The following is a 15666-nucleotide window of genomic DNA, read 5'->3' as shown; positions in this document are numbered from 1 at the left end:
AACCCCCTCTAACCTGCAATTCAAGAAAATGGCTTGGCCAAACAATTTTACAGCTTTTCTTTCAAACCCAAGAGATCCCACAAAAATATTGAGCTTTGTGTGCCAAAAGGTATGTGGCAGAACCACTAGCTGCAAATTCCCATATATCTATCAATTAGAAGATGGATAAAGTGTTTATTCATTCAGCAATGAGAATGGACAAACTCTAGCTCTATCCAACAATGTGGAGGAATATCACAAACTGAAAGTTTGAATGATAAACACACACACATGTGCAGGGTGTGCAGAATCTGTGATACCCTTTACACAAAGGTCACCTCACAGAAGTCTTCTATGCTTTTAGAGGTAGGGTCGTGTTCACTTTATATGCATGACATACAGAAGTGACCTGAAGTGGTATGAGGTGGTTTCTAGGGAGCTGGTCATGCTGTGTACCTTGAGCTGAGTGCTCCTGGCATCTATATTTGTTCACTGTATGAAAAATTCACTGAGGTATGCCTTGAAGTATATTCCAATAAAGCTAAAATGGACAATAACAACACAAGAGAAACAAGCAGACCCATGGGCTTCAACATAGTAGAGACCAGTAGCAGCTGTGAACCATGAACCCATTGCCCAACCCAATGCCAAGTAAGTAGAGAATGACCTAGGAACAAGGGGTAACCACTACCCAGCACTGGCTTTCAGGTGGTCGGCCAACATGCAAGACGTGGCTGGACTAAAGAAACTAAGCAGCACAAGCAGCAGTTGCCACTTGTGAAATGCTGCCTGAACATGGCAGCAAGGCCACACTGCCCAGGACTAAGACCTAGTCCAAATAGGACCCTGGTTCAGTGCCTTAGTCACCTGGTATCTCAGTTCCATACCTGAAAAATAGTGATGGTAATAGAGTTGAGTGTTCTAAATTTAAAACTCTGTTTTCCACAGTTAGTAGCAAGTAAATGTGTGATTCTGTTATGACCACGTTCTAGGCACTTTAATTATCACATCAAGGGTAAGAGGTTTATCAATTCAGGGATCAAGTGATTTCCATGGGGCTACACACTGGTTAATGTGTAGAAGATTTGAACTCAAGATCTGGCTAATTCCATTCTGAGACTTTCCACAAAGGCAGGAAAACTCATTCCCAAAAAATAGGAGGTAGTGTAGAGAGGACAAGCCAAGGAAAATAATTCTTATACAAGCAAAAGTATAAGATCTGAAAACAAGGAAAGGAGATACTACATAGCCTTTTAATGGACGCTGGAATCTTCTCACATTACGTGATTCTATGAGAGCCCTGTAGCTTTCACTGCCTTTGGATTATTTTACAGCTACACAAATTGTAAATAACTTACAGTAATGAAAATAATTTTTATCCATAAGCATGTAAGTTTTGCATGCCCCTAAACAATAAAGCAAGTTCTAATCCCCTATATAAAGTTATTTTAATATTCTTTTATTCTATATAAATTTATAGTTCGTTTGGCCTCGTCTCTGAATCAGTTGCAACATATTAACAGTCCTTTCATTCAGTGAGTTAAATAATGTCTTTGTAGGTGTTCATTTTCCCTTCTGGGGGAACCACAGAACTTTTTATAAAAATTAAAAAGTGGGTGGGTTTAGATTCACAGTCCTGGGTTCCTGAGGAAGACTCTCTTTGCTAAAGTTGGCTGGCAGGAGGCCACATAGAGACCACAGGGCAGGCAAGAGGCCAGGCTGCTCTGCTTTCTGGCCGGGCTGTCAAGAAAAGTACAGGACTGGCTGGACTTTGGAAGCAACTGTGGCCCCCCAGACACAATGAATAGTGAGAAGAAGGAATTCCGCCAAAGCAGAGCTGCAGCACCATCCCAGCTGTCTGGTGGTTCAGGGACCTGGCTGATCACTGGACAACACAAAATGAAAAGTGACCCTCACTGAGAAAGCATAAACAGTGCTTCATGAAGGACTGAGATTTTAAGTGCTTTTTCTGCTCACCACCTTGTCCTATGGATTTTGCAAATTATTTAAATTGCATGCTATAGTTTGGATTGCCTTCCTTGCCTGTTGGTTTTCATGTGTGATCTCTCCCTCTCCAGTCTTTTTTTTTAGAGAGAATAAAACCAAGCAAAGTAAAACAGAATAAATCCAATCAAAACAATATAGTGTAAATGACATAAGATTTCAAAACAAAATAATAGGAAATCAACAATCATTACTATATCCCTGTCCAATTTTGATGCTATCTGCACCATGGGACTCAGCCAAGGGATCCATAGGCAGAGCAAACACTGTTCAAATTCCAGCCTCCACACTGTGAGCTAAATAGACCTTTTTTCTTCATATCAAAAACAAAAAGGAGATGGAGCCTAATGAGAAGTCTCCGGGTGTATCTTGAAGGGAACTGTCAGACCCCAGTCTCGCCCTTGCTCCCACTTTTGCTTTCTGGCCCTGAGGTAAGCAGTTCATTTCCCATGTGGCACCTGCCACAGTGTGCTGCCCACAACAGGACCAACTGATTATGGGCTACACTCTCTGAAACCATAAGCCAAAACAAACCTGCCGTTGTAAGTTGAGGGTGGAAATGTACTAAAGAGGTCAGAAAAAGACCTCGTTCAGAGGTATTGATGGAAAACCTGAAAAAGGTGAGGTAGTTGGCCATGAAGAAACCTGGAAAAAGAACAATCTAGTTGGCATGAATAACAGGGCAAAGTGCCCCTGAGGGAGGGGCACTTGGCAAATTTGAGGAACAAAGGAAGTCACTGTGACTGGACCACGTGGCCAAGGGCAAGGGCAAGCACAATGGTAACAAAGCTGGAGAGTATCAGCTTTAGACTAAGGATGGCCTTTAATAATGCTGAGTGAGCCAAAGAAGATTCTGAAAGACAGTAGCACAGTATGACTTATGTAAAAGAACTACACTGGCTGCCACATGGACAATGAAATGTGAAGAATCAGATAACTTAGTGGCTAGCTAAGAGAATGATTAGAGAACAATTTGATTAGAGGCTGGACTAGACAGTAACTATTGAAACAGATGAAAAGTGGTTGGATTGTGGATCCCTTTTGAGAGTAAAGCCAGTGGGACTTCAGACTCCTCTTTAGAAACCACTTTAGAAACCACTTTAGAAACCACTTTAGAAACTTTAGAAACCACTTTTCAGACTTTAGAAACCACTAAAACTATTCTAAAGATATTCCGACTTGAGTTCAAATCCCAAACACCTCTCTTGGAAAGCGTTTCTTGGTGTCTCCAGGATAATAGAGCATTCCACCTGCAGAAAAAGCCTCCCTGGATTCTGTCAAGTTCCCTCTGTCCCCTGTGGATTCTTGGCCCATTTCTGAGTTACAGAGAATAACAGGTAATAAACATCACATTGTTCTTGGAATTGAGACGAATGCCACTAAAAGTGACATTCTAATTTCTATTGCTGCAGTGAAAACCAACTCTAAACCCTATGACATATATCTTATTGAGCTCAGAATTCATTGAGAGTCAGAACTTAGGGAACCATGGGAAAGGCTTCTTTTCACTCCATTATGTCTAAAGGCCTGGCAATGGTGAGTCCAAAGTAAGTCAGTGAGCATAGGGAAGCATCTAGGGAACAAAGCAATGGAGGAAATCTTTGAAATATGAAGCAACAATCTAGCCACAAGTCTTCTCTCCTTCAGTAATCTCCAGAAGGTGTGAGAGCAGCGCTTTTGTAAACTCCAGGAGATGAGGTCCTCAGTTTCAAGGTCCACCAGTTGCTGACAAGTGCCCAGTTTGGGAGGCATTCTGTATGTGCTGGAGTCAGGACCTATAAATGCCATTCTCACTAGATTCCAATCCTGAGAGCTCCCTTGGGTGGTGGTTCACCCTGATGATCTATTCATCCACTTGGCCTGTTTCTCAGCAGCTGAGGAAACCTCTCAGCAGTGATCCACATTGAGAGTGGATCCTCTTTTGTTCCCATCCATTCAATGTGTTTATTTTCAAGATTGGTTTTGTGGAAAGCATTTAAACAGCACCATTTAGCAGAAAACAAAAGTCACCAGATGGAAAAATAGAATAAGAAACACACACAAAAACTCCCCAAGCAGTGTGAGCGAAGTGGTGGGAGTGATTGCCATGCTGATGTTGTAGATAATGCAGCTGTGCTGGAAAAGCTGTTTCCTTTGACAACCTAGCATTTTCAGGAAGGAACTGACCACAGGTCAACAGAACTCTGTGCTGTTACATACTGAGAAAATTTGACAAGCCTATCTCTATGATGGAGAGAACAATTATGAGGACTGCCATACACAATAAATTATGAGGCACAGGCAGTAGAAAAAACTAAGGTGTGTTATGTACATGTACCAACTCCCCGTGAAGAATGTAATCCTCGTGTATTTCAAATATGCACTAATAATCAAAACTTTAAAAGAAAAGACAAGAGAGATGGCAGCTGTTTCTGAAGTTGAGACAAGCTCCACCTCCTGTAGCAAATACACCAGGATTTTGCCTATACTAGGGATTACCAACCTTAAGGACTATGACACAGATGGCCGAAAGGCCAGTTTTCATTCTCAAGTAGCTCCCAATTATGGCTTCTCCCAGACAAGCATTGTCCCAATGCCAACACAGGAGGGAAAAGTGTACAAAATGCTTGGGACTCTTGACAGTAATGTCCCTAGACTGATCTTAACAGGAGTTCCAGCCTCCACACGCAGCCACTCTGGATATAACTTGTGCAAAAGAGGAAAATGGGTCATAGACAGCAGCAGCAGCAGCAGCAGCAGCAGCAGCAGCAGCAGCAAGACATTACATAACTTGGTAGCCCTGGAAGTGGTAGGAACACTGAGCCCAACATCGGATGATCAGTATCCTGGCACTTACAACCTCTATGACACCAGAGATTTATTTAACCTCCTTAACTCCTGTTCTCTCCAGCTGTAAATAGCAGCTCCTGCTTCTTAGAGCTATCCCAAGTGTGAAAAGAACAGAAATTGCCTTGCCTGAGGCTTCATCAGCTCTCTAAAACTGGCAGGTTGTGTTACTCTTGTGATAACGTACCTGCGATTTATTATATGCAGTAAGTAAATATGGGCTGATAATAGCTGTTTCTGTTGTCAGTTTTAGGAGCTGTGTACATGACTGTGGATCTTGAACAACAATGACTGCTCGAGAATAGACTTATTTTTACATTATGGCACTAATCACACTAAAGAATGAAGTGAAGGGCTCCACATAGATGGTCAGGACAGCAGGGAAAAGTGGCAAAGTAACAAAAACAACCAGCTTCTATAAAGAGGACTTCTCAGGGAAACAGCTCATTTGTACTGATAAGAAGGCCAGAGCTAGAGAAAAAGGCAGGCTCTGAAAGACAGATCTCTGACTCCTGGACCAGAACAGGAATGCTCAGCTTTTATTAACCACACAGTCGCAAAAGGTATTCCACAGGCTGGGGCTATCTGAGCAGAAAGGAGACTAAAGACCATGGGCAAAGCCATCTGTTTCACACCAAGTATCCTGGCTAGACTGGTCCTCCCTGAGCTTTGCCATGACAAGGGTCCAGGAACAACACAGCGGGGTGCATGCACTCCGAATACACCAATGCTCATAACTGAAATGTAGAGGTTAAGAACACATCTGAATAAGTGCAGGAAAAATACCTTGGGGGACTGGTGCTAAGCCATCCTCCATCAGAACCCATGTGCCCAAAGCATCAGTCTGATTCTTACTCATCAATCTTAGATAACATAATGTTGACTTCTGTCAGGAATCCACTGCCCTGGTAAGAGTAAGTCTCCCTTTAGAATCTAGTAACCATACCCATCATGACCTTCCCCCGATGGTGGGTTTCTATTCCATCTCACGATGAACCTATAGCACAATCAGTTCTAACAGAATTCTCTCAAAGAAAGAACAAAAGAAAGTATTTTTGTAGCAGTCCAGTATAAGTCTATTATATCCTGGAAAAACAAACTTGTAAATCTCTTTAACATGCTTATTCCATTCCACCAAGCAAACCACACACCCTTATAACCAACTTGTTTTTGACTAACTGCTATTATTCTTTTTCCTTATAGTCACCCTGCCAATATATACCGGAGCTGTCATGGAAAGAGCACTTATTCTGGAGCCAGAACGACCAGGATCAAGCCCTAGCTCACACTCAACTGCTGATCTCTTTCTTTACTTGAAAAATGAGAATAATAGTACCCACCTCATGAAGTTGTCATGAGGTAATTTTTAACCCCCAGGTCCTACAACTTAGCAGCAACACCACAGAAGAATCCAGAAGGAAACCTCTTGCCAGGTCACAACCAAACCACAGTCAGATGTAAGAACTTAGCGATGTATAGAAGCATTAGTAGGCTCCAAAACCATAGCAGAAATCCTGGTGACAAGGGCTGGCAGCCAGAGGGTATCTGTGATATCTACACACGGAATGGAAGCAGGGTGATAACAGAATGGAAGTCTTTCTCAAACCAACTAACAAAGCCCTTTCCCCACTTAAAAAAAAAAAAGCCTGATTTTGTAGAGGTGTCAGTGTGTCCAGATGAAAACTGTTTTCCAGACTACATGGCAGATATGAACATGAAACTCAATTCTGGCCAGTGGGTATACAGGCATAGGTTATTGTAAAAAGGGGAAAGCTTCCTAAGGCAAACTCATTCATTTGCATTTTCTCCTTCTTTCTTCCAACTGGAATTTAGACATGATGATAGAAACTGAGAAATCATGAAGCAATGTTGGGAGCCACTGAAGCTGGAAATTGACCACTCGTGCAAGGCTAGATCATGACCATCCCAAGAATAAAGAGCACCTGGGGCAAGCCACCTGAAGAAGCTGTTTTAGCCCAGAGAACACCTATCCCCAAGACAATCTGAACAGTGGGTTGCTAGGAGAACAGGGTGTCATGTCACATTAAGTTGTTAAAAGGTATAAACAAACACCCCTGCAATGAGAAGCAAGTACCTTTAGGATTCCACCTCACCCCAGCTTTGTCTGTTCTTATTTTTCTTAGTCTGTCTTGGTTCTTAACCCCAACAACCTGAGGAACCACATAGATCAAGGCAAAGCAACCCTAAAGATTAGAATGAAGAAAGATAAAAGAGAAGTGGGATGATGTCCTTACTTACATTTATTTTACATAGATGAAAACTAAAGCCTTATCACTAATTTGGGCTTCAGGTACCAGCAGAGTACGACAGTTGGCTATGGTTTGCAATGGTCCTTGCCTTCCAGGAATCATGTTGTTATAAGCAGTATGATCAAAATATAAAGTGAATATTTAAATTTTAAAATTTATTGCAGGCCATGTTGGAACTTAGGGCACTGGGAAACCAACCAACCCACTTACCTCCCTGGTAAACAGCCATGAGCCTACTGGCAGGTGAACACATACCCTCCCCGCCATCAGCAAATGGGAGCCATAAGTCTGAGCATCTCTTGGGAGGTTAACCATATGCAATGTAGCAAATAGGGGGTATTTCCTTCCACCACCTCTTTGAAGTCAATAATGTTATCATTGTTTTGCTTTATTCTGATTAATTGTATTGCTCTATTCAATATTCTGCTTTGATAAGTTCTATAATATTCTGTATTTGGTTTGATTTTGCTATATCTGATTGAAAGAACAACTATTATGAAGATAATGAGATATACTATGATACCTATTACTGTTATCCCAGTAACCTGCTGTGACATTCTGTACAAGTTTCACTGCACTGTCTCAATTGGCTTTGTTCTGTCTTGCTCTATTGTATCACTACCTTCAAAATAATAAAAAATTTAAAAAGAAATTAATTGCAGTAAAATATATTGCAATTAATCCCCTATTCCCCCTCACACATACACACACTTCAAACACATGTATCCCACTGTTCTGGTCACTTTCTGAAGCATTTATGGAAGTCCACCTTCATGTCTTTATGAAGTATGATAAAAAATACAGTGAGTGCTGCCACTGAATGTCATCCAAGGAAACATAGTATCACAAAAACATGACAATGTGTCTTAATCCACATTGTTCACTGGATCTGGTACTATGATCATTCTGGCTCCTCCCCAAAGACACAATGACCATGAAAGGTAAACATTTTGAAGTGACTCAGAACACTGAAGCAGCCACAACAGAGCAACTAAAGACACAAAAGAAGACTTCTATAACTGCATCAAAAGGTGGCAAGAATGATGGGATGTACATGTGTTTGAAGTCAGGGAAAGTATTTTGAGGGGGATTAATGCAATGTGTTTTTTACTATAATAAACTTAATTTATTATAGTAGTATTAGTAGAATGTTAGTTAATTTAACATTCCATATGTTTTTATCACACTGTATATTACTGTTTCCTTTTTATCGGTACCGGGGATCAAACTCACGACTGTTTGCTTGCAAGGCAGGTGCTTATGCCACTGAGCTAAATCTCCAGCCCCCATATTATTGTTTCATAAGGTGCATAGAGCTGATCTGTATAGCCAATAAAATAATAAGAAAATAATAGTGTGTGACTTCTGAGGTTAGGTCATAAAAAATATAGTGGGTTCTACCTTACTAGCTTTGGAACCATTCACTGTGGGAGAAGCCAACTGCCATGCCATGAAACACTCAAACAACCCTATGAAAACAACCCTGTGGCAAAGTACTGAGACTTCCTTCCAATAACCAGCATCAGCTTTCCAGCCCTGTGAATGAGGTCTCAGAAGCAGAGCCTTTAGTTCGTCAAGATTCCTGATGGTGGAAACTTCCTTTGACCTGACTACAACTTCAATGGATATCTCCAGTCAGAACCATCCAAGTTCCTGTGTGAAACAATAAACATTTATTACTGCTTTAAGACAACAAATACCTAACACATAATTCTGCTTAATTCCAACTGATAGGGTGCCTAAAGGTCAACTTGGCATGATTACTTCTGACACCTGGAGGAGCCATTTTGTGCAACACATGAACTCCATCCTCAGAGGCAAAGCTTCCCTCCTCTTCCCCACCCCCCTCCTCCTGAACTCTTGAGAATTATCAACACCATTCCTGTGGACAGAAGCACACACACTGGCAAGACCTATAGTCCAAGACATAAGTCCACTCCACTCCAGTGATGGCCGCAAGCTCTTTTTCCTCCCAACTTGCCCAGGAGCACTTCTCTACTCTTTAACCCCTCCTCCTCTAGGTATGCACAGCCCCATCATGGATGGTACAGTGGATCTTCAAGTATTCTGGGCCATCAGGTGGGTTACCCTTGTGAAACAGCTAGATCAGATTTGGGGGAAGACAGAAGAGTCCCTGCAGGAAATTGTCTCTGCTGTGATGCCCTCCCTGGTTTCATTTAATACTACTTGCTCATTGTATAGGTTCCCTCAGAACTAGAACCAGAGAAATTGATCTGGAAAGAATAAATCTCCTCAGCTCTTTTTCTGGTTTTTCTACTCCATTGTTCTCTCCAAAGCCAAAGAAATTGTTTCCAATCTGAGAGGTCAGAAAATATGCTCACTAATGCTTCAAAACTCTTTTAATGCTGAGATCTTTGAAAGTGAGAACCAGGAATGTACTGCTGTTTGATTTTTTATTCTATAGTGGGCCCACTCCCCTCAAAAAAGAAGCTATTTTCTAATGGCCATTTGGGTGGGGAAGGAAAGTCCTCAGAACAGCTGTAAAGAAAAATGATGAGCATAGTATAGTGTTAGAGGGAACACTAATTAGTATCTTGAACACAGAGCATATTAAGATTCTTTAAAACGAATGGAAAATAAACAGGAATAAAACAGGAAATCAATAAGAGGTAGACAGACACACAGATTTTTAAAAGAGATGTTATGGCTTGTGTCTAAATATCCCCCCATAGCCTCATGAAGCCATACATGAATCTTTTCAGAGGTGGCTGGATGTAGAATATGTGATGCTGGGATAGATTCATAATACAATGCTAGGATTAAACATATGAGTGCTACTCATCCAAAGGGTGGGTAGTATGGATAAAATATAAGGAACAGAAAGAGGCTTATTGGTGTTTGCTGGCTTGCTTTTGCTGCCTTCTGCTTATCATGAACTGTTTCTCCTCTAAGATGCCTCTCTGCTGTGCCATCCTGTCTGGGATCCAGCAAACTATGAACTGAAGCCCCTAAAAACTGTAAGCAAAATAAATCTTTCCTCCTTTAACTTTGGGTGCCAGGTATTTTGTCTCAGCAATGAGAAAAGTAACCAAGACAAGATACATTATAAGTAACTGGCTCACATAATTATGAAGGCCAAGAAATTTCACAGTCTTTCATCTAAAACTGAAGACAGAAAAGCCAGTTGTTAAATTTTAGAACACATCTGAATCCCTGCAAACAAGGAGTGCTGAAGATGTAGATTCCAGTCTTAGGGCAAGAAAAGATCAATGACTCAACTCAAGGTCAGGAAGAGAATGAGATTTGACCTTTTACCACCATTCTGTTCTGCTCCACAGGTTTTGAGTCCACTAATTCTATCTCAAATATCTTCTGGAAACAGCCTCACATATATATCCAGAAGAATGTTTAACCACATATTTGAGCATCCCTTGCCCAATCAGGCTGACACATAAAATTAACCATCACATAATTAAAAGCTTGTTTATGAAGCATGTGCCATTCCCTGCCTCACATTTAATGCTCTGGGAACAAGAATCTCTGTGCATGTTGTTGTTTTCCCTTTCTTTTCCATGATGTTCTGCCCAGAATGGTCTTTTCTCATCTTCATAGCTTATTAAGTTCTACTGACATGTAAAGATTCAGTTCAAATGACTGCTATGGATGCCCCCATAATCCCCACGCACTTACCCACTCTTCGTTGTTACTGTAACATTCCATGCACTCATCATCACTCATATCACTGGCTCTCTCTCTCTATATATATAGCCACCCAACCTCCATTAATATAAGCACTTCTTTAAGACAGAAGCTTTAGCTAAATTACTACTCTATTTCCAATCACACCCTACAGATTCTAGAATAGTCTAAATACTAGATGGTCAAGTTAACGTGTGCTGGGTAAGTAAATGAATGACTGGCTGAACAAATGAATAAATGTGTAATACGAATTGTATAGTGGAACATTATTGTAGCCACTGTATTTATTTTCTTCAGCTATAAATACTGCTTGCAAGTAATATTTGGGGGCTGCTTCCTGGCCCTGTTATTTCCTATTCTTAAAGCTGGTCCTTAAACTATCACCTTCAGGAGGAAGAATTTCATACTATTTAGTTTGTCTATCTCTACTAAGTCCAGCCTTAAAGATTCTACAAAGTTGTGAAAAATTCAATCTCAGTCATATTTGGGGTATCAAAACATAATTTTCAAATGCTAAAAAGGTAATTTTCATATAAATATATAAGGAGCATGTGTCAAAAGATATAATTTGTCGAGGAAAGGCAAGAATGATAAAGCTGTCTCAAATGATGACAGAAGAAAATGACAATGATGAAAAAGATAAGAAGGAAACGATGCCTAATTTAGATGGAAAACTAGGACATCTCTGGGCTAGGCTTTACTTTCTCCACCAAACAGAAACATTTACTTTTTTTTCTTTCAGTACCAGGGAACAAACTCATCACCTCGTGTTTGACAAGCAGGCACTTATGCCTGCTGAGCTAAATCCCTGGACCAACATTTACATTTCTATCAGGAAAAATCAGCCACTTTCTTTCAATTTTCTATAAATGGTCATCTAATTCTACAAATCCCAGGCCTTAATCATCATAACTACTATAGTAAGCTCAACAGAGCTAAATTCTACTAAGGACAAATGAACTCTGTTCTGGAACCAATTCTGCCAATAATGAGGTTAAAATGAGAAGAAGTCGGGGATTCATGTGTTTAAGAAAAATAGAAAAATAATAGTAAGTTAGACTTAGGCACAATATGCATATGCAGCATGGGAGCAAGTACAGGATGACATGACCTGATGAGTAAAGAACAATAAATAAAGAAATATTGTAACAGAGATGCTACAGCCAAATGTATATGCAAAAAAGAGAAGAAGCAAAAGAGCTGGTATTTCAAGATGTGACCTGACAAAAATTATACTCGGTAAATTCTCAAAATGTACCTCAATAAAATATTAACTAAAAGATCTGTTGGGATGCATGTCTGACCCTTCTTCAGGCATCTCTGCTAAGAAAGCTATCTGCATAAGAGAAAACTATAAATGTGACATCTTAGTAAAACGCATTTTCTCTCCTTTTTCTCAGATGACTCCTCCAAACCTGACAGACAGGATCTGGAGAGAGAGGAAGAGTCCCCAGATTCTTTTGTTCACCTGGCAGAGGAGCTAGGGGATGGGGGTGGGGTATAGGACGGGCAGTGGGGCTTGAAGCAGGCCCTGTCTGGGTGCATTCTCCATGCATAAGTGAGAAATGCAAGAGCCTCTGAAAACTGAAAGCCTGGTGACAAAACCTGATCTGAGCTAGTGGAAAATGTTTACAGCTTTTATTGATACCATGCTATAGTTTAAATGTGTCACTCAAAGTTTGTACGTTGGAAACTTGGTCGCCGATGTAGTGGTGTTGAGAAGTGGCTTTCCTTTCATGAATGAGTTAATGAGTACTTTATCAGAGGATAAAGTCACCCCTTCACTTCTCTCAAGGGTATCCCTATAATGTCTTTAGACATTTTATAACTCAACAGAAAGCTACTAAAAGATGATAGTACAACGATCTTGGACTCTCCAATACCTAAAACTGGTGTTGGACTCCCTGACCTCTAAATTTCTGTTCTTCACAAATTATTCAGTTTCAGACATTCTGGAATGGTAGCTCAGAATGAACTAAAACATTCTGCTTAGTGTAAATATTATAGTTCATTGTGTCAGATAACAAAGCACCTCTTCTTGCTCCAGTGGTCCCTATTCTTTCTGAATTTGAAAAAAAAAATAGATTCTAGAATTATGTGACTCAAAATATTTTAAATTAGAGAGTATAATTCTGTATCACATGCAAACATCAGCATCAACACTTTGGTATCAAATCTAATTTTTTATTTTCCTATTGTCAAATATGTAGGAAGCTGTTTTTAATCATAAGTATTTAAAACAAAATTCTGGGGCTGGGAATTTAGTTCAGTGGTATAAGTGCTTGCCTGGTAAGTGCAAGGTCCTGAGTTGATCACCAGTACAAAAAAAAATCTGATTAGTTCCTAAAAGTAGAACTGGAATACGTAAAGGGATATCCATGTTTTAAGACTCTTAAAATATGATGCCAAATTATTTTCTAGTATTGTTGGCTGGTATTGATACAAGGTCATCTAAGCACAACTTACTGAAACTATTACTGTTAATGGCATTATTTTTACAGTACTTAAAAGAACCAGCTCTCATGCATGATACATATTTTAAGTAGCACAAGTAAATATTCCTGTTGCCAACTTTCAATCCCTCTAATCTCAGGGAGTTTACCATAGTCCACATTTTTCCTTAACTCTCTCTTTCCCCTTGATGGTGCCTCTGTAACAGTCTCCAGTCCTGTGCCTGCACTGGCTAGGTAAGGAAACTGACTTTCACTACACAGAGGTCCCCCTTTATCCACTTTCTGCACATTCTGAAGTCCAAAAGTATTAAATGGAAAATTCCAGAAATAAACAACTGTGCTTTAAATAATGTTTATTATAACATATTGTTGTAACTGTTCTATTTTATTGTTTTAATATCTTTACATGCCTAACAAAAATTAAATTTTGTGGTATGCATGTATGTATGTTTTGATTTGGTACTGTGTAGTTTCAAGTATCCACTAGAGGTCTTAGAAAGTGTGCCTTAAACGCTACTTCCTCAACTTGGCCTCCACTGAGTTATTTAAGGGAGTTAAAAACTCCCTTTTTACCATTTATTACTCAGTCTAACAGGCTTTAACATCTTTTGGGTATTCATTTCTTACCCTTGGCTGAGAAACTAAAGAAAGATGAACATGCATAAATCCCATTAGATCTCTGACCACTGATGAGATCTATAGATCTTACCCAAACCAAGGAAAGCTCTGGCTCTAACACAGTCTTTGCTCCTTAAAGTCTTGACTCCAAGGAAAGTTCTGTCTCTTCTCTGCCAGATCTGTTGGGGTAAGGGTTCATAGAAGAGAGAGGCTCTGTTTGGAGTGCCTTCACCAAGGTGAGTGTGAACAAATTCTAATGGAAGCTGTGGATGAAACTGGGGTTGGAGTGCACTGATTAGGTCAGGACATGAGTTGTTCAACATGACAGCCACTGGCTCTGCCCACCAGGATCTTTATCCTCTGCAAAATCATTCTCCTGAACACTAACGGTTATCTCAGGGAGTAAAGGAAAGCAAACAAGCAATATGGATTCATTTTAATCCTGCTGTGGATTGGAGTTTGAATTCCTTTATTTTCAAGAATGTGTTTCCTGACACCCCTTTTGATCACGTGTTGCAGGCAGCTGAGTTAGTTAAAAATATTATAGGCGGTGAGACAGAGCTAGGTCCTCAAAGGAGCCAGTGCATAAGCCCAGATACCTTGCAACTGTGGGGGAGACAGGCACCTCCTGTTGTGGGCCAGGCCTCAACACAAAGGATAAACAAATGCATCACATCCTAAGGACTGATAGTCTAAATAGTTTCCTATCACCTTGAGGAAGCCAGGATTCTCCATTCCAATCTGCGCCCCCCCACCACAGCTCTCTTCAGAATGTCCACTTTCTACATGTCTTGATTCTCCATTTGTCCCCAATTTAATCAATTTTACTTGAACTACTAATCTTATTGGCTAACTATAGTTATGTTCCACCTTATGCCAAACTGCCTTGTGAGTTTCCAGTTTTCTCCCAGTTTGAACCCGTCTCACCCCATGATTTTGCTCTATAAAAGTCCCTAGAAAAGACAGAGTCCTTAACAACCTGCTCAGGACCCCTCTGGTCTCTCTTTCAGACAGAAGCTTTCTTTCTCTCAATAATTATATTCTACTCTTAACCTCCGTTATTCCTAAAATTCATTCTTCGATTTTAGAGAACACGAACTCATGGACACAGTACGTTGAGAGTTTCATTCCCCTATATCAACATGCTTCCCCTATATCAACATTCCCCTATATCAACATTTTTGTTTTATGGAAGTTAATAATATATGATATCCAGCTTATAAATACATGTCTTTGCAATACTTCCAGATTTTTTCCTTACTGATTATTTTATATCCTATACTCTAATTCCAGTTACATTTCCTGGGAGAAGATAAACCCTATTATCAGGTTCCTTTTAAAGCTCTTTAGCTTTGAACTGTAGTTTCCACTGTACAAAGTCCCATTCTATTACAAAAATATGCAATTCCTGTCATGAGAAAGTTTCTAATGTAAACTTCATTGCAAGCTACAGCCCCAACAGACTGTATAAACTTCCCTGTGATGTTTGAACAACCTACTCCAGAGAAGGAAGCAAGCAAGGAGTGGACAGAGGAGAGGGCCTGGAGCATCTGGTCTGCTCCGTTTTCCAGCTCCCACATCCTGGCTTCCTTCTCTTACCCTTAAGCTCCAAGGTCCCCATATTGTGTTTCCCCACACCTGCTGTGCTGTTGCAACCAGGCCTGTCTACCCTGAGTGTGGCTGATCACAACAATTCCATTCCATCCTTCTCCCCATAAAACTCCAAGCTTGAGACCCTACTCAACCCTGGGATTCAAACGTTATTCCTGGCCTTTCTCTATCTGATGCTAAGACCAGTAAACTCCAACTGCCTGAGATACTCTTTCTTTTTTTACCCAAGAAGGTATGTGTCTCTA

This window comes from Cavia porcellus, unplaced genomic scaffold (genome assembly GCF_034190915.1).
Source record: "Cavia porcellus strain 051 isolate PalLab524CR breed Dunkin Hartley unplaced genomic scaffold, mCavPor4.1 scaffold_1, whole genome shotgun sequence".
NCBI classification, from domain to species: Eukaryota; Metazoa; Chordata; class Mammalia; order Rodentia; family Caviidae; genus Cavia; species Cavia porcellus.
The sequence above is the reverse complement of the archived record's forward strand: the minus strand, read 5'-3'. Positions refer to the sequence as shown.